Consider the following 24,486-nt stretch of genomic DNA (forward strand, 5'->3'; position numbering starts at 1 on the left):
GTTCTACAGGAAATTGAATAATGAATCAATAAAATTCAAAAAGCAAATGAGAAATGTCTTGCAGATGAATTATCACATAGAGAACATTTAGAAAGAAATGGATAATATGAACTACGTGTAAAAAAAAGGAAAAGGAAACGGATATACTTAAATGGTGGAAGACGTATACAGTAGAATTGTACTGATCTTATAGAAAACCACATAATCTTCCTGTAAAAGATCAAGTACAAATGTAACAGGATGAAGTAGGAGCATCAATCAGAAAATAAAAAAGTAATGAGGAGAGTGAACAAATTTAGAATCTTGAATAGATTATGGACAGGCTTAATTCAGAATAGGAAACCTAATTGTCCAAGAGATATCGTGGGGAGAAGGATTGACTAAAACATTGCTAGAAGGATCAGCAGAAGGTGAAAAGAAGAGAGGCCTAAAAGATCAAGAATGATAAAAATTAAAAGAAGTTGGATCTACAAAGAACTAAAATTTTTTGTTGAAAATATAAAGCAATAAGAATCATGCATGGTGCAAGGGCCATATATCAGACAAGTATGAAAATCATGATGAGTTGTGAAAATAATAATCAGTTTAGCTTTCAAACTTAGCATCCTGTTGAAGAACAGGTTAAAACAACCACTAAATTAATCCCTTTTATGTTTAAGAATTCACTTTATTCTGCTATATTTTGTTCATTTGTCATAATTGACAAACTTCCAACATCCTTGACATAATCATTTAACTTGGTGAAAAGTTCAAGTCATTTTTCAAATCAAAGAATCATTTGTGTTTTTTACATACTAGATTTTTACCTTACAGGTAGATGATTACAACTTATATCACAGATTCAATTAACTCTCTCTTTCTCTTCTGTTTAGCCTCTGGAACCATTGCAAGGTGGTTCCACCTTATTACAGTGGAACCACCTATATATATCCTGAGTCAGGATATATCATCCTGATTCATTTATATCAGGATGATATATATGAATGTAAATGAAGTGTAGTTTGCAGTCTTAGGTCGACCCTTCCTGAGATGTGGTTAATTAAAACCCAACCACCAAAGAACACTTGTATCCACAATCTAGTATTCAAATCCATACAAAAGTAACCGAGTTTACTAGGATTTAAATTTAACACTCTTAACTTTGAAATCAGCTGATTTGTGACAAGTTAACCACTAGACCAGCCTCTCTCTTTTTTCCCGTTTAGCCTCCGGTAACTACTGTTTAGATAATACTTCAGAGGATGAATGAGGATGATATGTATGAGTGTAAATGAAGTGTAGTCTTGTACATTCTCAGTTCGACCATTCCTGAGATGTGCGGTTAATTGAAACCCAACCACCAAAGAACACCGGTATCCACGATCTAGTATTCAAATCCGTGTAAAAATAACTGGCTTTACTAGGACTTGAATGCTGGAACTCTCGGCTTCCAAATCAGCTGATTTGGGAAGACGCGTTCACCACTAGACCAGGTGGGTTACTAGACCAGCCTGGTGGGCTACATTCAATTAACTACTCTTCATCATATTAACTCACATGTATATCTGATCTGTCTAAGGAACATTACAATACTTTCTTCATTGATTCATTGAATTAATTAAAATAAAAGAAAATAATGTATGTCTTTTATTATTATAATATAACTTTACATATAATTATTCAGCAATAGAATAATGAACGCTATGCTCTTTTATGTTGTAACGTTCCTTTCATTTGAAAAGCTGAAAAAGAAATAGTGCCAATGCAATGTTTATCAAATTCACTGTGCACTTCTATGCATACAAACGTAAATATAACAGTTGTGTTTACAAAGATGAATCAGTACAAATAAATCGTATTTCTAACGGAATTTATTAAAAAATAAACAATTGGGCACTTTTAGATTAAGCAGCAGTTTTAACAACAGACAAATAATTTAATGGCTTTTATTTGCACAAAGTATTTTTAGATATATTACAATAACGGTTTTAAAATGCTACATTAAAATGAATGAAAGTAAATAAGTTCTATAACATCCACTTTGGGCAAGGAATTTGTCCTGTAGTAGCCCCTTTAAATAACACCTGTATAACAGTTCTTTAGCTAACCTTTTTCCTTTTGTATACTGACATTGTACTTGCAGATTTAAATTTCTGACTTCTAATATCAGACAAAATTTTCAGTTACTTAAATGATGAAATTTTCAAAATTTACAACATTTAAAAATTTTTATTTCATCTGTAGTTTTGTGAAAAATATAATTTAACTTTTGTGAGGGAGCTGTTTATAATTGTAGCCCAAGTAAATGTTATTCTTAAAAGACCAAAAAAAGAAAATCAGGAAAAAAATTATAATTAAATGGATATAAAAATAAAGACAGGAAAATATTTATTTCAAACTGAATAGTTTTGGATTTCACAAACTTTAGTCCAGGAGAGTAATATTCCACACCTTATAAATAGTAAACTTTGTTGCTATTTTAACAGCTATGGATGATATAAGAAAAAGATTGAAGCAAAAAGATAAGGAAGAAATACCATCTTGAACATTACTTGCTACTGGCTTCATAATATGGACACTGTGAAAATCAAGGGGTACTGGACATCTGGAATATAGAAATTAGTACAAAGATATTCAAGCTAATAGTGTATACAAATTGGTGCAATGTAAAAGGAATGCATATATTTGGATACAGTCATTACAGAAAGTAGAAGGTTTAAGGGGCAAGAATACAAAAGATGAGCCATTTCAAACATTCTTTATAAGAGTTGTTGAAGCACAGATACGTGCCTTTAGATTTCTAACTGCCTGTAAATCATACTAGTCACTGATCTTGACATAAAAATTAGGAACATAGGTTCAAATAAGTAGTAAAGATAGAAGTAAGCTACAAATGTCAAAATAAAGTTTTTGATGCGTGTAACAGGGAAAACTTGCAACCAAATGACTGCTACTTTGTTTTGTTTCAAATCATGATCCCCATTGGTGACATAAACACAGTAAGAATAATTTAATAAATATTTCATGGAAACTGATTCAGCATTCATAGAGAGTGGCAGCGATAAACAGAAATACAATACGATTACATTTAACTCCTCAAGGTGTAATCGATTTAAGAGTTATTAATTACATTATTATTTTTTTTTTTTAAGGTTTTTAGGGGCATCGACTACTTTGGTCATTAGTGACACTGAATCACTCCTTGACTCGACATTTCCTGTACTATTTCTTCTTCTGTACAGTTTAGAAGATCGCGGCAAACAACAACTCCTCTGCATGTGCTAAGGGTGCTATGCGGTTACATAGATACAGCAAATTCACCGATCTTCTTCAATGCCTGGACTTTCTGGCGTTGACTGTCGTTAATAGTTTCGACGTGCAATCCATTAAAAGTCTTCCGGATTTCTTTAACGGGACCATCAGCACAATTAGCAATCTCTCTAGCGATTAAGAATGGACTGACCTTTTGGAAGTTTCCATTCTCCTTTAATTAAAAATCTTGGTTTGGGAACATTGTTTCCAAACAACAAGTTTCTCAATTCTCTACTGATTCTGTCAGCATCTTTCTTGATTTTATCTGACTCCTTACTCTTTTTCCTCTTTGCTTGAGGCGAATCGAAGGTTTCTAAACGAGGGTATTTACGTGCACCCTCTGCCACGATTGGTGTTCAAGTGTATTCATTTGAAATTATCCTTTCTGTAGCAAGGCTAGCCGCTGGGGTACACACCCACTCCAGGGCTACTAACCTTGGAGATCCGATCCGGTAACATAAGAAACAAAAAGAAACATAAGAAAGTAACATAAGAAACAAAAATAAATTTGAAATTATCTTTAATTAAAATAAAAGATAATAGGTCTCATGCGTTAAGTAGAAATATAATCTAACCTAACTTAACCTACACTCGCTTCATTTGCTAGTCAATGTTAGCGAGCATAACAAATGTAGGCTAAGTTTGGTGGGTCTTATAATAATAAATATATATGTATATTTATTTGGTTATTTCATAACCGAACATGGACAGATATTTATAGTGTTGGTCATATAACCCATGATACCCAAGATAATTGCTTATCATTATAAAATCTTGAGAAATAAATGAATATATCTGCAATAATGAAAAATATTAGTATAAAAGATAATTGGCATTTATTTCTAGAATTTTCTAGAGAATCATAGAAGAAAGAAATTGAATGTTGTAGATCTGAAAATGTGTGAATGTCTAGTAATATTTGGTTCAACAATTTTGTTTAAAAAAAGATTCTGATTTTTCTAGCGGGGAAAGACAATTTTTATAATCTGAAAAGAAAGATAAAATAACAAATTATACAAAATTAAAACTTCAACTATGATTAATTTTATGTAGCAATAATTCCAAATAATTCATTAACCTAATGAACAAGACACCCACATTCTCAAGGGCTACATTAGGCAACATTCCACTGGATCTGGTGTTCATGATCAGTTACTAGCATTTCTAAACTTATTTGCCTTTTTTACTGTGTAAAATAAAATGTAAATAAAGTATACTAACTAAAAAAGAATGAGTGTATTTTAAATATGATATAGAACTGCACATTACTGTTGTTTTCCTAATTAAAAAGGAATTAAAATACATTTTTCTCTTTTAATACAGTTTTTAAAAAAATATTTCCTATTTCAGGAATAATAATTATAATATTCAATCCATAAAACAGTAAAATTAAGATAGTTCCTGTGAGATAGTCATTATATAAAGATATTTGTACTTATTTTCAGTAGGCCATTAATGGTAGCCAAAAGAAAAACAGACCTATTCAATACACATAAATTATATTTACTATTTATACAAATAATGTATCTTAGATGTAATATAAAAATTAGGCAATTCCTATAAAATTATAGAAAACATGAAAGACATTTTATACTCCTATCCTTTATAAAATTCATTTTAGTTCATACATAAAATTGATAAATTATTTTTATACAAAAATTTCTCCATATTGATGTATCACATCAAATAAAAAATAAAAAAATCAAATCACCCTTCTTTTTTTGATTAGAACAAATTTTGTAAACTGGAAGTTTATTATTTAACTAGAATAGATTTTAAATTTAAAAACGTCATTAAAAACGAGATTACATTTAAAAAAAGTTGATCATATAAATTCTAGCAACGTGCTATTAAAAACCATGTTGAAATTTTAATTTAGTTTTCATCAAACAATAAATGAAAAAATAAATATTTAATTTTAAACCGATATATTAAAAAAAAACTATGTTGCATACAATAAAATAAATGTTCCTCACTTTAAAATAATGCCCTAGACTGTGTGGTTTTTCCTTTCTAGAAAATTGTTCAGTTATCAAACAAACGACACGCATAAAGGTAAGCTATTTTGACGAGACTGAGAGATGTCTCTTAACTGGCACGACGTTATAAGATTTACAAACAAGTTCATTACTTTTCTGTGTTTCTGATTGGTCGGTGATATTAGAGGAGTTTACTTGCTCGAGACTCGAGCGACTCGTTTGAGGGATTTGGTGCGAGTTTAAAATAATTCAAAAAGAATTTAATTACTTTTCGGTGTTTCTGAGTGGTTATTAGTATTACAATTGTTTACTCGCTCTAACAACTCCCTCGTGACTAAACCCCTTGTTTAAAATATAAATTTGAATTTGAAATATATACTTTAAAATAAAAATTAGAATCTAATTTCAATATGATTTTATTTACTTTTTACCTACATTAAAATATTATTTAATAAAAACATTACGTCATCAGAATTGCTAATCTAGTTAAAAATTAACAAATTTGTTTTTTGAATAGTAATTTACAGAACTGAACTTTCGTTTTATACACCAATATTTATATTTTCAATTAGGAAAAGTAAGAAAGAAAATTTAATAAAGAGAATAATTTATGTTCTCTAAGACGGAAAACGGTATTATTTGATCAATTAATATCAATTAAAATTGGTAAATATAAAATGAATTTGGTTATAAATTATTTTCCAGACATAATATTTTATTTTTTTTATTTTTATTTTAATTGAATACCTTAGAATATATTATTCATAAAATACACTTTATTAAAACATTTGAAGAAATTCGAAAAATTCAAATTCGCTTAGTATGGTTTTAGCAGTCAGCTGTTGATCGCTGTTGAAAGATAAAGTTAAAACCGTGCGTAAATATTTATTTGATTTACTAGATAATCTTTTTTTTATTGTAATGGGACAGTTTTTAATTTATTTAATAATACGTGTGCATGTGAGTAATAATACGTGCACTCGTGTACGCCAACTTTTAAAATAATATAAAACGAGAATTGATTTATTTCTTCCTTACAAAGCTGAACAATACAGTAAAACAGTTAAAAAGATTAAACGAGTGTCTATTGAGTCACGTCTGTCTGTATATCTCCCACTTATTCGTTTGTCATTTTACCCCCTCCCCTCCAACATTATGTTTTTTATTGTAAGCTGTAGTGTGTGTATCTTATTTGTTATAGCACGTACTCATTTTTGTCCTTGAACATTAACTAAACGGCATTTTTTGTTTTAAATATTACCATCAAAACAACACAGATTTTATTTTATACTCTTGACCATAGGATAAGACATGTTTTTTTTCTGTACTTATAAAAGTAAAATTAACAACTATACTGCAGCTGCCTTTCTTTTTTTGTTTTTATCCCTCTCACATACAAACATACACACACACACACACACACACAGAGAGAGAGAGAGAGAGAGAGCAACAGATCAAAAGACTTTGCTTTAAAGGAAACACAGAAGCGACTATAGTTGTAACAATTTATAATCTATTCGATAATTTACAATAGAAAATAAATGTAATTCACATAAAAAAATTATGCTACCATATTTTTATAAAAAAAACTATTCTTCTGGAAACAAATTGTAGCCTGTATACGTATCCTTGAATATATTGTTACATTTGATACGTGCATATATTAATCTGCACATATCAAAAAATCAATCAATTTTTTTTTTTAATTACAATTTAGATAATGTTTTCGGATATGTGTTTTTATACTTATTAGTACATTTATTAATTTTTGCTTTACCACTGACGATCGTATAATAATGGAAAAACGCATCCCGCATCTACTTTTACAAACCCTACTACGGAGAACTTGAAAATAGCGGATTTACCAAGAATTTATAGAAATCGCTATTGCTACTGTTATTGCAGTACTGCTACTGCTCAGATTTTCTAAGAGTATGTCGGTGGGTGAAAGGAAACAAACTTTTCTGTACGATTTGGAGTCTCCTGAAAACAATTCTGCAACGTTTATATACAGTTATAAGATTTTTTCATCCGCTCTACCATACGAAAATTTAAACCAATTTTTATGATACTTGATGGGGGTGATGTAAACCTGTTGGAAATAGATCCCTAATGATTTTCAGGCGAATCGGTTATCATAAACCGGAGTTAGAGGAACCAAAATTGGTTTTTGGGTACGTTTTTAAATATTTTCAAGGTTTTCACGTTGTAATTTGAAGGGTAATTTGTTATATAGAAAGGCAGAATTAGATTTCTGTAAGCACTACGTAGTGCGAAATAATATTGTACGATTCATATTCAAAATATATGATTGAAGCAAAAACGGTTTGTTTAAAGAAAAACAAACCAACATACTTGACATTTATAGACCTAGAAAAGGCTTTCGATAACGTAGACTGGAATAAAAGGATCAGTATTTTTAAAAAATTAGGGTTCAAATACAGAGATAGAAGAACAATTGCTAACATTTACAGGAACCAAACAGCAACAGTAATAATTGAAGAACATAAGAAAGAAGCCGTAATAAGAAAGGGAGTCCGACAAGGTTGTTCCCTATCACCGTTACTTTTTAATTTTTACATGGTACTAGCAGTTAATGATGTTAAAGAACAATTTAGATTCGGAGTAACAGTACAAGGTAAAAAGATAAAGATGATACGATTTTGTGATATAGTAATTCTAGCTGAGAGTAAAAATGATTTAGAAGGAACAATGAACGGCATGGATGAAGTCCTACGCAAGAACTCCGCATGAAAATAAACAAGAACAAAACGAAAGTAACAAGATGTAGTAGAAATAACGAATATAGACCACTGTATGTGAAAATAGAAACAGAAAAGATTATGGAGGTAGAAGAATTTTGTTATTTGGAAAGTAGAATTACTAAAAACGGACGAAGCAGGAGTGATATAAAATGCAGTATAGCACAGGCGAAACGAGCCTTCAGTCAGAAATATAATTTGTTTACATCAAAAATTAATTTAAACATCAGGAAAACATTTTTGAAAGTATATGTTTGAAGCGTAGCTTTATATGGAAGTGAAACTTGGACGATCGAAGTATCTGAGAAGAAAAGATTAGAAGCTTTAGAAATGCGATGCTATAAGAGAATGTTAAAAATCAGATGGGTGGATAAAGTGACAAATGAAGAGGTGTTGCGGCAAATTGATGAAGAAAGAAGCATTTGAAAAAATATAGCTAAAAGAAGAGACAGACATATAGGCCACATATTAAGGCATCCTGGAATAGTCGCTTTAATATTGGAGGGACAGGTAGAAGGAAAACATTGTGTAGGCAGGCTACGTTTAGAATATGTAAAACAAATTGTTAGGGATATAGGATGTAGAGGGTATAACGAAATGAAACGACTAGCACTAGATAGGGAATTTTGGAGAGCTACATCAAACCAGTCTTTTTATAAAATTGTTTATAAAAATAAAAAAAAATGTTTGAAGCCAAAATCAAATTTTTCCAAGCACTGTCATATGCTAGTATCGCTATAATATTTTAATTTCATAATAATCCAAAATGTGATCTGATATGAAGAAAAGGGGTTAGTGTCAACAAGAAAAACAGTTTTGAAATTTTAATCGTTTTGAGATAATTTCATAATTTTCTTTTTTGTGAACATAGCTCCAAAACCACGTAACGGTATCAAAACAGGTTGATGGCAAGTAGCAGTATTAAGCAATTGATGCAGTCAAACTCAACAATTATGTAAGCGATCGTAGAAAATTAAGCTTTAAGTACGATGAAAGTCTTTACGTGATTTAAAACTTCATAGCTTAAAATCGATGGGATTTAAAAGCAGGAAGATATCCAACATTATTTCTAAACAGTTTTTTCTGATATCTTTAAAACCTGTTTATGAAAATATTTTTTATGTATATTTAGGTTCGGCCTGATTTTCAACAACATTGAAAAAGGGGCGTTACATTACCCATACTACAGGGTGTCCCATATAAAACGCAACCCATCAATCACTCATCTATGAAATTTCAAAAGTCAAGCTTACTCCCTTACTCGTTACTGAAATGTACTCGTCCAACATCTGAACATCGCGGCGACGCAATAGAAAACTACCGACAGTAATAACAATGCAATCATAACGTTCAGTGTATTGCTAGACACAAGATGGTGTTTTCGCTAGATGAACGTGTTTTCATTGTTGAGTCGTACTTCAGTACGAAATCAGCGATTGCAATGCAAGATTTGTTTCGCCATAAGTACCCGGATAAACCGGCTCCTAACAAAACATCAGTATTAAGGTTAGTTGGAAAATTGAGAGAAACCGGTTCTGTTAATAACAAGGAACACAAAAGATCTGCGTCAGTGTTGAATACAGATACAGTCGCTGAAATCAAAGACCGATTACTCGACTCGCCAAATAAATCGATCAGACGTTTGTCTGCTGAAATTAATTTGTCTAAATCAACCGTTCATCGGGCGACCAAACAATTACGACCTTATCGCATTCAAACGGTTCATCGACTTCTTGAGCCCGACAAAGAAAAACGGCTACAATATTGTCAACGGTTCCGTCGATTTCTGCGTGAGGGAATTAATGTTATGGATTCGTTATTTTTCATAGATGAAACACGGTTTCATTCGGATGGCTACGTAAACAGCCAAAACAGTATAATTTGGAGCGCTGAAAATCCCCACGTTTATGACGAAAAACAATTACACACGCAGAAGTCGGGCGTGTGTGCGCGATATCGCGGAAGAAAATAATCGGTCCTATTTTTTTTCGAGTACACCATTAATGCAGAACGATATCAGGATATTTTATTTCAGTTCATCGCACTCTTGGAAAAGGAAGACAGACACTGCTGGCTACAACATGACGGTGCGACATCGCACTACGCATGTTCAACTTCTGATTTCGTCGAGGTATTCTTTGGTAATCGTGTTATCGGTCGAGGCTTGTGGCCACCAAGATCTCCAGATTTGACTGCGGCGGATTTTTTTCTACGGGGTTACCTCAAAGAAAAACCCTACAGCAACAAACCACTAACACTTGAACGATTGAAAGTCTATATTGAACAAGCTGTATTAAATATCCGGCCACAAACTTTGAAAAAAGTTGCAAGAAACGCTGTAAAAAGAATTGAAGCTTGTATTCAAGAAGATGGCAGCCACTTCCAACATTTACTCTAAATGTAAGGTAATGGATGGTAATAATAAAAATTACACTTACATTTACACATGCCTTTTTATTATGTCAATACCTACCAATATAAGGTTGGGTTGCGTTTTATATGGGAAACCCTGTATATTAGTTGAAAATCTCTCAATGAAGGCTTATTAATGCAGTTAAGTAAAGCCCAAAATCCAAAAACTTTGAATTTTTTGGCCACTTTTGGTCCGGTCGATTGCAATAAAAATGGGAGGTGCACAACTAGATGTTACAACAGTCCTAAATTTAAAATTTCAACATACTACGGCTAATCGTTTTGAGTTATGCGAGATAACAAACATCTTACAAAAAATCTGATCTGGGCACCACATGACTTCCTTGTACGCTTACTAAATCACATATGCACATTTTTTTTTTTTTTTTTTTATGAAAAGTACGTAAGTTTTTATTTCATTCATAACTGCTGATATATTTTTTTTATTACTATTATTGAATTATTATTTATCGTAATTTTTTTTTACAATCAGAGGTTAATAATTATTATAAATCAAAATATTTAAATTAAAAAAAAGTTAAAATATATATACATACACACATATATATATATATATGAAGTGGGATTCATCCCGATGTGCTTTCCCCTTGTAAGATCCAAATATGTCATTAATAAAAAATTTATTTGACTATAACTGTGGAACCAATAAAAATTAGTACCACTTATGATATATCGTTGAAAGGCTCTCAATGAGGGCTTATTACTGGTTCAGTCGATTGCAATCAAAAGTGAAATTGCGCAACTAGATATTACAACAGTCCTAAATCCAAAATTTCAACATCCTACGGCTAACCGTTTTTGAGTTATGCGAGATATATACATATGAACAGACGTCACGCGGTAACTAGTCAAAATGGATTCAGGGATGATCAAAATAGATATTTCCGTTAAAATCTGAAAACCGAAATTTTTCGCTATCACAATACTACCTCTACTTCGTACAAGGAAGTAAAAAAAGGAAAAATGTGGTACCCACTTACCGAAAAAGGACCTATATTTCAACTTAACATACTACAAACTTAACGAACGCTCGCTTTGCACGCTAACCTTGACTAATTAACATTAATGATTTGATTATCATAAATAATTGCAATATTTACAGAATTTATTATTTAAATACTCAAAACATTGCTGTTAATTAGTCAAGGTTAACAAGTGAAGTTTGCCTAGGTTAACTTTGGTTAGATTACGGGTCCGATACTACCGGGTGTCAAATGGGCAGAGTCCCGTCTGTCAAGCTAATTTGCATTCATATAAAAAAAAACCAGTAAAAGAACTTTGGTTAGATTATATTTATAAAATAAATACATATAAATGGTTATATTGTATTATTTCTCCAACCTGGTTGTTAATATTTCGTGTTATTTTGAGTTATTTCCAGGGGAAAAACTTGGAAACTTTTTTTTTGGGGGGGAGGGGAATAAACGAAAAAGTACCTAAAAAATGAATAATACTTCTTTTACTGGTGTTTCAAATTTGTCTATCTCCGCCTTTGTTTTCTAAGATTTCTTCACGTTTTTAAAAAGTTATTTACAACAATTTAGTAATTCGTAACCGCATTTAAAAATCTTTGTTGACGCATCATTAACTTTTTAGCTGTCTGAATGAGATTTTAACTGTAAACTGCTTACCTTGGTACTGTTAATTCTTAAGCCTTCGCCTTTTTAAGGGAAGAATAGAATTTAGAAAAATAGAATAAATCGTGAAATTTCCGAACATAATCTTCACCAAAAATCGTGCTGCGATTACATGTAGGAAATCGTGGCAGTCCTCTTGCATCTGTAAGAGAAAAAATAAAACGGTCTAATATGATCAGTAACATTGTAAAGTGTTACTAAAAGTAAGTATTTCATTGTAACTTAAAAAATTACAAAAGTAAATTGGCACTTGCGCACTTTCGGTGGTACCGCAGTTTGAAAAAAATTTCAAATCGATAATTAATCGAATCTAGACCTATTTTAACATTTGAATGTATTTAAAATCTATTCAGATATTAAAAACCAATAACCTATACTCTAATTTTTGTTTAAATACTCAAAATATTACTCTGTTAATTAATCAAGGTTAGCGAGCAAAGCGAGCGTAGGTTAAATTTGGTTAAATTATGAGTATATTTGTATAATAAATAAATGGAAATGGTAATATCGGGTGATATAAATAATAACAAAAACGTTTACCGCTTATAATTATAGATACAAATTAACCAACTTACGATACGCACTAAGCACGACTAATTAATGATTAGTCGTGTAGAAACCCCATTTACGGGCGCCTAAGCAGTGTCGGGCTCGCTAACAGGTTCCCCCAGTTACAAACAAGGGCGCATGATGAAAGTAACAAAGTGTCGCACACCTAGCGTTGCGCAGTGGCTCGTCCCAAAATCCTTTTCCCGCCATGATGTTTAAATTCGTTTATGCGGTTGGCGCAGAAACAGAAGCAATACATCAATGTGATTAAAGGCAGAATTATCAAAAATAAACAAACTTTTGAAACATAAAAGAATAAAATTTATGAAAATTGGCGTCGAAATGTGGATTTTTACTCTAATATTTATAAATAGGAAGTGCCAAACTCACGTGTGCGTGTACACGCACTTCCAAATAAATATGGAGTGTAGGTTTTTTTGTTTATTTTGTATAAAATTTAATTGACTGTATGTGGAGTCGAGAATTATGATCTGAATGATTAATTTCGTTTATTTCTTAACAATATAATAATTTTTCTTAATAAACAATTTACCTTGAATTAATTATTAATGTACTATTAGATACAGAGCGGTTCAGAAAATAATTAACTTTAATTATTTTAATTCAGTGTTATAGTCATGAGTCATAGCCAAAAGTGTTATAGTCATGATACCAAAGAAAGCAGAGGCAGATAAATGTGAAGAATACAGAACAATTAGTTTAACTAGTCGTGCATCAAAAATCTCAACTAGAATTCTATACAGAAGAATTGAGAGGAGAGTGGAAGAAGTGTTAGGAGAAGACCGATTTGGTTTCAGGAAAAGTATAGGGACAAGGGAAGCAATTTTAGGCCTCAGATCAATAGTAAAAGGAAGATTAAAGAAAAACAAACCAACATACTTGGCGTTTATAGACCTAGAAAAAACATTCGATAACGTAGACTGGAATAAAATCTTCAGCATTTTAAAAAAAATTAGGGTTCAAATACAGAGATAGAAGAACAATTGCTAACATGTACAGGAACCAAACAGCAACAGTAACAATTGAAGAACATAAGAAAGAAGCCGTAATAAGAAAGGGAGTCCGACAAGGACGTTCCCTATCTCCGTTACTTTTTAATTTTTACATGGAACTAGCAGTTAATGATGTTAAAGAACAATTTAGATTCGGAGTAACAGTACAAGGTGAAAAGATAAAGATGCTACGATTTGCTGACGATATAGCAATTCTAGCCGAGAGTAAAAAGGATTTAGAAGAAACAATGAACGGCATAGATGAAGTCCTACGCAAGAACTATCGCGTGAAAATAAACAAGAACAAAACAAAAGTAATGAAATGTAGTAGAAATAACAAAGATGGACCGCTGAATGTGAAAATAGGAGAAGAAAAGATTATGGAGGGAGAAGAATTCTGTTATTTGGGAAGTAGAATTACTAAAGATGGACGAAGCAGGAGCGATATAAAATGCCGAATAGTACAAGCTAAACGAGCCTTCAGTAAGAAATATAATTTGTTTACATCAAAAATTAATTTAAATGTCAGGAAAAGATTTTTGAAATGCGGTGCTATAGGAGAATGTTTTAAAATCAGATGGGTGGATAAAGTGACAAATGAAGATGTGTTGCGGCAAATAGATGAAGAAAGAAGCATTTGGAAAAATATAGTTAAAAGAAGAGACAGACTTATAGGCCACATACTAAGGCATCCTGGAATAGTCGCTTTAATATTGGAAGGACAGGAGAAGGAAAAAATTGTGTAGGCAGGCCACGTTTGGAATATGTAAAACAAATTGTTAGGGATGTAGGATGTAGAGGGTATACTGAAATGAAACGACTAGCATTAGATAGGGAATCTTGGAGAGCTGCATCAAACCAGTCAAATGACTGAAGACAAAAAAAAAATTTAATTCAAAATGAAAATATAATGGAAACATTTTATATGAAATAGAAAATAAAATAGTTTTTATTAACATAAAAACCAAAACCGACCCTTTTGCAATTGTTCTCTTTATTGCACGCGGTTTAAAATGGTTTACCTAGAAAATCCCTTGCATTTCATTTGACTCATTAGAAAAATATGTTTATCGAATATAAAATTATTTTTCACTAAACAACTTTTTATTTTATTTTTATTTCAGTATTATAAAGTAATATTCATTTTGGTATCCGTAAAAAAATAAGTAATATCTCATTTTCCCGTGTAAATTAGATTATTAAAAGCAATTTCTTTCAAAAATTGTTTTGCGATAATAATTTTAATTAAACTAAAAAATCATCAAATTCCGAAGATCGACCAAAATATATAATATCGGATCTTTAGTTATAACATTTTGAAATAAGTTATCTCCCATTTAGTTGATTTTCCATTTTAACAGCATTAAATAGTTTCACATAATAAATGGAAAATAATATTAGTAAAAAAAATATTTTATGAGCATAAAAAAAAATTATCGGTGATTCGATACCGAACCCCATGAATAGCAAAAGGAGTCGTTACCATAGAGCCACACACGCTACAAGAAGAGTAAGTGTCAGTTGCACTTCATAAGATGTCCCCTGTTTGTTTGTTTAGGTTTTCATTCACTATTTTGAATTTTATCTTAATTAACAATCAATTTCAATACTCTTAAGAATCAATAGACTTGTATAAAATATTTATTTTTATTAAGGATTATTAAAAAAAAATTTTTATTATTTTTAATAAATATTACAACTTTATCAGTACCAAATAATACTAATTCATATTGAAAGTGAATAATCACTCATAAATATTCGATTGTTAGCTCGTTTAATCATTATCATGTATTTAAAATTTTGTAAAATTTGTGTACAACTAAAAACTTTTGTCCCAAAATCCCTTACTTATATGTTCAAATAACCCGGTAGAATATACGCATGCGCGCCGAATACTGTGCGCAATGCTACACCTTGTTACATTCATCATGCAAGGGCGTATGTATTCCTGCGCACTACCGACTAACCTCCACCTAGGGCGGAACATGTGCTCACGTCTCAGGTTGCCGAGCATCTCTTTACGCTCTATGGAGAATCGCGCGGAAAAACAATACATGTTGGGTGGTCTCTTCCACCTAGCACTCCGGACAATTTTCAGACAGATCAAGCAAAACAGAATAAAACTTTGTAAACCTCATCGTGAAAATTGAATTCTTACATAAAGTTACCGACCCGCCATGCAAATCCTAACTTTAGCTTTAAATATGGTTAAAGTTTGTGCGATCCACTTCTCAGTAAGAAATAACATTGCTAATTACATAAATATTATTCCCTTTAATAGTAACATTTTCTGTTGTACATTATGTAAAATGTTTGAACCGTCTAATTACGTAGCAAATTTTCATGAGATGACTAAACCGATTTCATTTACAAGCGAGTCTGTTTTAATAAAATGCTAATCTTGTATCATCGTTATCATTTATTACCTTTATGTATATCTTGTCTAAAATATAATACTATGTTTTGTGATTACTTGAAAAGGTAAAAAAATATACTAAAATGGGCTACCAGAACTTTGTTTTGTACCGGTAAATGTGATTCGTGTAAATTGTTTAGTAAATTAAATATTCTGATGTTTCCATGCATATATTTATGAATATATAACATTTGCTAAGAAATAAACGTTATTTTAATAAAAATTAAAAAGTAAAAATTGTAATTATCTGGTAACAGATTTCTCCCTTTGCGCGTGCATGTACGTGTACGTGTGAATTCTTGCATTACTGATGAAGACATGTACACGTATAGTTCTATCAAGATGAAACATTACATTTGATTAAATAATAGAAAGCTTCATCACTCTCTTGTGTTTTGAAGGTAGAATTTTATTTAATTTATTGAAAATACATCATTTGCGCTAATTTAAAAAAATAATAAGATTGTGATTAAAACAAATTGTTTAATGATAAATAAATGTAATAAAATATTTTTTTTATAGTAATAAATATTTTAATAAATACAAAAAAATACTTCAATAGCCGATGACAAATATGATAATTTATAAAATTGTATGGATCATACGCTGATGGAGGAGTATTTTATAAAGAAAAATTTTAGAGGTAATTATTTTTTATTTTTTGTGGTAGCTGCATGACGTGTCAAGTTAAAAGATTTGTCAGTCGATGACTAATGCGAAGATGGTGTGAGTCAAGAGAGGGGGGTGGTGAACAGAACGGCCAGCTGTCTTCCTTCGCGTCTGATTGGCTACTGTCGGACAATTCAAATATAACCCTTAACATAACGGTCATTATTGGTATGAGAGTTAATAATTATGTAGTCCTTTTTTCTTATATATACATCTGACATAATTAAATTAAATAAAGATTAGTCCATTATTTTATAGGAATTACATTTTATTAAAATAATAATTAATTTCCTTTAATTTTAATAGGTGTAATAAAAATATTACGATAACGTTTATCCGTTTTGTAAAGTAATATATAAACAAACATTATAATATTAAATAAACAGATCAAATTTTTCCAATTTTATTTACAATACGACCTCGTAATATCCTACACGTGCATTTTAACGAGCGAGAAATATGAAGTGGATGAAATTAAAATAACGAAATTTAATATTTCACAAGAGAATAAAATTAAATACAAAATACTGTAAGAATTTTGTATGAAAACTTATTTAGAGAACACAATTACAAAAATAGGAGTCGCTCTTGAAAAATAAATGTAACATCGCAAAGCATCATCCCCTCTTTTAAACCTCAGTCTACCTCAAACAGCGTGAGAATTCTCTCTCTCACCCTCTCTCCTTCTCTCTCTCTCTCTCTCTTGGGTGCGTATGGGCGCGCGAAAATTTTGAGGGGTAGAAACATCATGAAATTCCTTACCGAAGATGCACTGTAGTAATAATTTCGTTATCGGACCTAACTTCTCAAGGGTGCTTTCAATTTCCAACCTCCAGCATATTTATAACTACCTAATCATAGTTCTTTTAAATATTATAAGGAATAAATATAGACAAATCAAACTAAATTTTAATCTCTGATATATTTTTTATGTACGATTCTATGAAATTATTTCATAAAATAACAAAAATTATATTTTTCACTGTGAGAGGAGAGTAATCCCATCTCAATTTTTTAAACGTTCAAATTCATCGTCGCATCGTGTAATTTTTTTTTTATATTTTAATTTATGCAATTAAATATATATATTTATACACAAGATGATTTAGGAGGAAACAGAAATAGTTTGGGAACCGATACGAGAGCTTGAAATTAAGAAGAAAGGTTCGTACAAACATATATCCGAAAAAACAGTTTGTTATCGAGTTACGGCTAGTGAATTCGCTAAGGAGAATTAGGAAGAAGCCGTTTTCCGTTAGATTCTTTACTTAGCTAATATATGTCGTCGCGTAACAATGTACTAACCTACGGAAACGGAAATGATGTTCAGTCGTACAAATGACACCTTCACTTCTTTCACCGCAGCGAAGGCTGTATATCTACAGAAGGCTGTAGTTCTATTCGTAATGAATATCCGAGTATCACTATTAAAAAAATCTTAAGTGGAAGATCCTGGGTTCGGCTTTCATATCATAATCAAATTTCAAAAAAACAATCGCATTTGTAATATTTATAAAACACGTCGTTTGGAATCAATTTGGTCTCCAAACAGTTAAATTTATTTAAACCTACTTAAAAAAAAAAAAAAAAACATATTGAAGAACCAAGGTTCGATATTATCGGCTTCGACACATCTTACATCCACGCTGCTTATACGTGTATTTAAAATATAAAATAAATAAATAAATAAAAATTTTTAAAAATAAATAAATAAAAATTTTAAAAATAAATAAATAAAAATTTATAAAAAAAATAAATAAAAATTAAGTAAATAAATAAAAAGCCGGTGTATGAGAAAGAAATGAATCGAACGGTTTATTTTATTCAGCGTTATAACTCGTAAATAATTATTATAGTTAAAATGTGTTTTACGCAGTGGTGTACGGGACGGCATTGTAGTTTAACCTTGAACTCAGTTCAAGGTTAAACGTGTCATGTCAAGGCGGGAATTGTAGACAGCGCGTCGGCGAGCAGTTATGTCGAAGATTGCAGTATGATTTAAAAAGTTATCTCACACTAAATTAAACGAATATTTATAACTAGTATTTTTTTTTTTTTTTATTAATTTATTTTACTCGTATTGACAACATACAAAGTATAGATTTTTTTTCATTTACTCAGGGCATCCGTTATGTATTGCTTCACAGGATGAGATCAAATGGCAATTTTGTAGCGTGTGAAAATGACATACCTAACCGGGATTCGAACCCGGGACCTCCGGATAAAAGGCCGAGACACGATCACTCGCGCTACGGAGGCCGACAAACGTCAGTTACTATCACGCATTTTTTTACATTGTTTTTTTTTATTTTTATTTTTTCATGTTATGAATTTTGATAATAAATGCCAAGCGTAACCGGAAATCGAACCTAGAATTATTTAATGTATAAAAAGAACGAAATTCAGACGAACTTCAGATGCAACACCACCCTCACTGTTTTAACAATAAATACGAGTAAGAGTTACATTAAAAATATTGTGTGTGCGCGCGCCCTCCAAAAACTTAACAAAATACTTTTTGTACATCACAGATCCATTCTTTGATTTCACCGATCCAAAAAATGTACGGGAAGAATACTTTTTTTAGAGAAAATTTACTGCATTAGAAATTGTCAGGTCAATTGACATGCTTAACTAACAATCAACGCATAATACATATTGAAATGGCAGCAGGACTCAATTTTCTGGTTATTTTTTATTACTACCGTTCTGGTTGACAAAACAATGTACATTTCATTTTACTTAATCAGATTAAATGTATCACGAAATTGACTTATATCCAAAAGGTTCTGGATCCGAATTCAGTTAATTTTTACGTACGAAAATATTAAACTACCTCAGTGTCATATTTAAAAAAGAAATCTGATGTGGACACAACGTGACTTCCTTTCACGTCTATTAAATTACATATACACATTTTTTGCTGCATTTTATTTAAACTTATTTCGTTTGAAAGTGAGATACGATCCTCTAATTCTTTAATAAAGAATTTTTTTGATTTTTTTTCATATATATATATATTTTCTGTTATTATTGAATTATTTATTGTAATTTTTTTTTATTTATAATCACTGTGTTAATAATCACAATCATAGTGGTTAATAATTATTAATAAATCAATATATTTAAATAAAAAGAAATTAAAAAAAGGGAGATGAAGTCTGATTCGAACCGATGTGCCTTCCCCTTGTAAGATCCAAATATGTCACTAATTAAACCTTTATTTAACTATAACTCTGGAACCAATAAAAATAAGTACCACTTATGATATGTCATTGAAAAGCTCTCAATGAGGGCTTATTATTACAGTTAAGAAAATGTCCAAAATCCAAATTTCTTTGGATTTTTGGACACTTTCGGTTCAGTTGTTTGCAATCAAAAGGGTAAGTGCACATCTAGATGTTACAACAGTCCTAAATCCAAAATCTCAACATCCTACGGCTAATCGTTTTTGAGTTATGCGAGATATATATGTACGTTCAGACGTCACGACGAAACTAGTCAAAATGGATTCAGGGACGGTCAAAATGGATATTTCCGTTGAAATCTGAAATTTTTCGTGATTACAATACTTCCTTTACTTTGTACAAGGAAGTAAACAGGTCTGAAATACTCCTTACCTGCGCATGCGTTCCCGCGCTCGTATGAGGTAAAAAGGGCAGTAACATTATTTTTTGTTTAAGATGCAGTCTAATACAATTAGTTACCGTCCTAACTTCGCACGGGGTTCCTCAATGTACAAACCCTGCGGCACATTTATGCCTAATCATACCTTGGATAGATATAGAGATAAAAAATAATTCGATTAAGTACAATTTATTTATTTTTTTTATTTCAAATGAAAATAATAAAAAATGTATAAAATATAATTTTTGAAGATGCTAATAAAATGATATGCATCAGTCTCCATAAAATGCTATTGACAGAGGCATCATTAATTTTGAAAGTTTAATTCATTTTTAGTAAAATGCCTATAAAACCTTTATGACTTCCAAATTACTTTCCTATAATTTTTATTTTTATTAAGGAGCAGCCTACGGGGATAAATACAGAAAAAACATTTGTGAACGGAACAGTAGAGGAATCGATAAGTATTTTAATTAACCGGTTTGCTGATTAGCTTTATTTTTGTTACGAGTTAATAATTAGTAGATGAATAAAACAATGAAAAAATGTGAGCCTATACCTAGCGCAAATATAAAACAGAATAATAACACTTCCCGAATGAAGTTGAGCAAACACATTTGACGGAAAGAGTGGTAGCGTAAGTCAAATGCTAGCGCATTACGTCATTATTTACCGTAGGTCCTACGCTTTCTACAGACTTTATCATAATAACATAATGACTTTGAGTAGTTAATGAACACAAGCTGAATTCGAACCCAGGATCCGGTCTCTAATTTTCTTTTTGCGAAAAACATACCTTCTTTTTTAATCGAAAATTATTCTTTAATTTATTTTTTTTTAAATAAAAATAATTTATTTCTAACATCGGAATTTCAGTATTCTGAAAATCTCCCTTCAGCGATCTAGTCTTTTTTATACCCATTTATTATTAAAAAAAAAACATTAAGTTAAATTTTATTTCTGCGTAGTTAATGAGATCCAATGTGATAAATAGCCACAAAAAAAGAACACAAGCTGGGAATCGAACTGAAAACAAGGTCTCCAATCCTCTGTTGAAATTACGTACTTTTTAAATTTATAACTCCTGTGCAAGTATTTACTTACGCGTAATTATTTATATAGATCTTGATTTGTTGAGGAAAGGCAAACCTATGCTTGGAATCAAACCGAGAACCTTCAGTATTTTAGTCGGTTTTCTAGCAATTGAACTACCACTGTAATCGTCCTTTTCGCTTAAATTTGTTTTTAAGGGGAAAAATCGTTTTTAGTAATAAAAAATTAAACATATAGAATTTTATTTAGAAAATAAGAGTACATCGATAAATTTTGCTACTTAAATTTTTTTTAATTTCAGTGCTCCTTTGGTCAGCTAAAGAAACATCGTTTTTTGTAATTTCTTTATTTCGCGTCGTTTATTATTGTAAGTAATGAATGAGATGAAATGGTAATCATATAAAAATGCCTAACCCAAGTTCAGAATCGAACTTCAGTACATCAGTCGATCGTTATAGAACCCAACTACTAATGTGATTTTTTTCTGTTAGATTCATTTAAAAAATCATAACGAACAATGTATAATAAAAAAAATTCCAGTCTACATAGATTTAAATTTAATTTACACCATTATAATTATACCATTATAATTTACACAATTAGTTTATACTGGATAATCTCAAGATCTAACAGGCCGATCACACAGAATCCTTCATAATTTTAGATTTTCTATAAAACCTAATAGTGCGGTCAGAATGCCTCAAAATGAAAAACAGTTTTTTCATATATATTTGCGATGTATAATTCCTTCTTAAACACATAATTAACTAGATGAATCATGGCTGATAAGAAGAATTATTGAACCCGTGTCTGGAATCAAACCAGAACCTTCGACATGTTAGCAGGTTGTTTGATCCAGTCACCTACTGAAGCGATTTTTTTGTGCCTTATAATACACTTTAAAAGGAAAATTCAATTAAAAAAATTATAGGTAAATATTTTTTAAATGTTACGAATAAAATTTTAAATATTTTAACGCTCGTTCCGAATATTTTAAAGGAAAAATTAATCTTCGTATAATTTACGAGTAATTTCTGTTTACATTATTACTTATGAGTAGTTATGAGATATTTTGTGACTGATAAGGAATGCCGAATGATGCTGGGATTCCAACCCAGAATTATCGGTATATCAGTCGATTAATTTACCAACCGAACGATCTAAGGAAGGTCATTAAATTTTTCTTAAAAATCATTTTCCTCTAAAAAAATATCGATATACATTTTCAACAATTTTATGATTTTCTTTTTAATTCTTAAAAACAGATAAATTAAATATGGAAAATGATACAATATAAAAACTCATAATGAATTATTTGTTGTATATATCTCATTGTACAAATGAGTGTAAACTGGGTTCTAACATTTTTAATCTAATAAATATTTTAAAAACAGAATATTTGAGTAGACATTAATTCAGTAAGTACAATGACATGCAGTTTATTTATTGTGTGTAAAAGAACGGAATAAATACGGTTTTCGGATGTAATATTGCACTTAATAAAATCTTGGGAGTCTGAAATTTTATTTAAGGTAGCTTGAATTACATTTACGTTATATTGAAGTATGTTTCTTTTCAGTAATTCTAATCTTTTTACTAAAGAATTTCTGTTAAAAAGATTATTTAATTTACTCGTATATTATTTGAATAATACAAACAAAGGATAAAACAAATGCAAATTATAGTATAAAAAATTGTAATAATATAAAAATTAATAATATTAAAAATATAAAATAAAACTCACCTTAATCAGTAATAACAAATATCTCAATAGAAATATGCAAATTCGACGACGTTACAAGTGGGTTAGGTTAAACAACTGTTCCATCGATTCACTAATTGTACTGCGTATAAGTAATCTACCATGACTTCCCGCCGACAAGTGCAACAGTGTTGCCGGATTTCATTAATTTTTTCTCTCATGATGCTTCGCCTCACTACGGCAACGATCGTCAGCGACAGACTTCTTCCACCGCTACTTTTATACAACAAAATTATCATGAAAAATTATTCCATTTAAAATTTGGTTCGCAAACTGTTTCAATCACCATCAGTTTTTTTTTTTTTTTACATTAGACCATCCATTATACGTTGTCTAATATTAAATTATTTTTACTTTATTTTACGAAGTAAAAGAAGTATTGTAATTGCGATACGTTTCGGTTTTCAGATTTCAACGTACATATCCATTTTAACCATCCCTGAATCCATTTTGACTAGTTTCGTCGTGGCGTCTGTACGACTACGTATGTATGTGCGATTGTATATCACATAACTCAAAAACGATTAGCCATAGGATGTTGAAATTTTGGATTTAGCACTGTTGTAACATCTAGTTGTGCACCTCCCTTTTTGATTGCAATCGAAATTAAAAATAAAATTTTAATTAATAAAATATTTTGATCTTAAAGGGAAGGCACATCGGTTTCAATCAGACTTCATCTCCATTTGTTTATTTTACCTTTTTTTTTAAATTTAAATATATTGATTTAATATATAATTAACCCGTGATTGTAAAAAAAAATTACAATACATAATAATTCAGTGATAATAAATAAAAAGTTACAAAAATAATTAGTGAAATAAAATGTTACTTTAAAAATGTATAAATATAATTTAATAAGAATTACATACGATATATATACATGTATACGTATACGTATATATACACATTACTTGTATTTGTATATGTAATAGATGTTGATGAAACATCTGATTATTTAATATTAATTGAAAATTATAATTTAAAATCGTATTATTTTTTGGATTTTCTAGTTTAATTTCTGTTTAATTATTCTGGAATTTTCTGTTTAATTTTATTCACATTAAAGTTAACTACAGAGTGACTGAAAAATAGTCCCACACAAGAACAACATATACACTGAGGCATACGTGTCCGATCTTTAATAAATTGCAAATAATTCTAATTTTTTAGTTCATTACTCTTATATTATCGGACAATATTCTCCTTAAGTCGGAGTTGATCATCATTTCGTTTAATTGTTTTTTGTTGCCAATCATTTAATCTTGCTTTCGTTTTATATAATTTTTCCGCTC

The 24,486-nt window shown here is 30.4% G+C and overlaps 1 protein-coding gene and 1 long non-coding RNA gene across 2 annotated transcripts in view; both read right to left on the bottom strand.

Moving 5' to 3' along the window:
* LOC142333075 (uncharacterized) overlaps nucleotides 1-23,331 on the bottom strand; it is a 29,094-nt gene extending 5,763 nt beyond the window's left edge. Inside the window, exons 1-2 of the long non-coding RNA XR_012758512.1 lie at nucleotides 23,174-23,331; nucleotides 12,097-12,244 (exon numbers count right to left, since the gene is read on the bottom strand). This is a non-coding gene — a long non-coding RNA (uncharacterized LOC142333075). The remainder of the gene's footprint in view (nucleotides 1-12,096; nucleotides 12,245-23,173) is intronic.
* LOC142333074 (methionine aminopeptidase 2-like) overlaps nucleotides 1-24,486 on the bottom strand; it is an 87,600-nt gene that overhangs the window by 50,229 nt on the left and 12,885 nt on the right.

This window comes from Lycorma delicatula, chromosome 12 (assembly GCF_047948215.1).
Source record: "Lycorma delicatula isolate Av1 chromosome 12, ASM4794821v1, whole genome shotgun sequence".
NCBI classification, from domain to species: domain Eukaryota; kingdom Metazoa; phylum Arthropoda; class Insecta; order Hemiptera; family Fulgoridae; genus Lycorma; species Lycorma delicatula.